The sequence below is a fragment of the Lagopus leucura genome, unplaced genomic scaffold (genome assembly GCF_019238085.1).
Source record: "Lagopus leucura isolate 7727_CA_CO unplaced genomic scaffold, USGS_WTPT01 32110-0_obj-0_obj, whole genome shotgun sequence".
NCBI lineage: Eukaryota > Metazoa > Chordata > Aves > Galliformes > Phasianidae > Lagopus > Lagopus leucura.
Window position 1 is genome coordinate 1 of NW_024966281.1, and position 1,629 is coordinate 1,629.

A 1,629-nucleotide genomic window follows, 5' to 3' on the forward strand; every position below is an offset into this window, starting at 1 on the left:
GTGAGGTTTGTTTTGGGTGCTACTCTCCAGCACCCATTTCAAAGCAGCCAGTGTGCTTCCCATGGATGCTTGCTGCTGTCCTGAGCCCTTTGTAACCTCAGTAGCCCATGCTATAAGGCAGTATACTTCAGAACTAAAATGGCATGGTTTTGTAGGAGGGAGCAGGGGCTTTGTATCAGGGAGCTGCAGGACATCCTGGGCACAGCATGGCAAGATGGGAACATCCACTGTGTGTCTGCATTGTCTCCACAAAACTGCACGGGGGCACAGCATCTCTAGCAAGAAAACCTCTGCAACTCGTGCTCCCTTATCTTTTTAAAAAATGACACGGTCCAGCTCATTTTGGCCATGGGACACAGCAGCTCTGACAGCATCCCATTGCTGCAGCATCCCGCTACCTGCCTCTCTGAGGGGCCAGGGCTGATGCAGAGCAAGGCAGCAGCTTGGTGCTGCAGTGGAAAGCGGAGGTGTGTGGAGTGCTGTAGGTGTGCTGGCTGTGCCACATCGCTGTGGGGTAGAGCTGGTGCTGCAGTGAGCCCTTGTGGGATGTTGGTGGTGCCTGGGGTTGGAGGGCTGAGCAAGCTGGCTATGGCAGGGCTGGGGAAAGCAGGGATAACAAAGGGGATAATGGAGAGAGATGGCTTTGGTGGGGCTGCCTGGTTTTTTGGGTGCTGTGGAGGGTTGCTGAAGTTCATCAGGAAATGCAGCATCTCTCCCTTGTAAACGTTTTGTGCTGGAGCACTGGGGTGAGAGTGGAATGGCATAGCTGGGTCTGGAAATGATGGCTTTGTATTTGGCCAATTCTTGGTGGCCCCTGGGTGAGCCAGTGCCCTTGCCCCTGCCTTCAGTCTCACGGACCAAGGGGGAAACAGCCTGCAGGCCCAAGGCTGCCTCATCCTGGTTCCACTTGGCTGTGGGTGGTGTGGGGCTCTGTGTCAGTGGGCTGAAGCCAGCTCCAGGGGGCACCCAGCAGGCTTTGACAGCAGCAGAGGTGGCTGGCTGCGGGCTCTCTCTGCTCCAAGCTTTGGTTCACAGGTCTTGGGCTGCTCCTAGTCGTCCTCCATGTTCTCCAGTTGTGGTTCCAAGAAATCCTTCAAGTTGGAGAAGTATCCCCCAAAGGGGTGGCAGCTGATGTGTTTCAGCACCTTATTGCATTATGTATGAAAGAAGCCAGTGAAGACAGCGGGTGCAGCCTCAGCTCTTGGGTAAGGCTGTCTGTCTGTCTTCCCAGGGGAGCACTGCGATGGGTCCTGCCTCACTCCAGCCTCCCCTGGATGCATCCTCCAATCCTTGTGTCTCTGGGCTCCTCTGCTCCTTGAAGTGGGGGTTGGCTGCCAGCTGGCTGGGCTCTGGGTTGGGGTGAGTGCTGCTCGCCACCCCATTGCCCTCCAGGCAGTGCTGTTAGTGGCAGGACTCTGCCTCACTCACCTGGGCCAGCAGCTTCTTCTTGGCCAGCAGAGAGGTGATGGGGTGGTTGCGTTTGGAGTAAAAGCTGGAAAAGAGGCACTTGCAGGCTTCAGTGTGGGCACAGCAAGTGCCGGGACACCCCAGCGGGGCTGTGCCAGGGCCATGAGGCTGGCACATTACTCCACTGGCAAGCCTTGCTTGTGGGCCTCTGTTTGGTCTTCC

General features: G+C 56.8%; 1 pseudogene; it reads right to left on the reverse strand.

Moving 5' to 3' along the window:
* Positions 1-394: 394 nt before the first annotated feature.
* On the reverse strand, positions 395-1,584 carry LOC122192514 (annotated as a pseudogene).
* Positions 1,585-1,629: the final 45 nt, after the last annotated feature.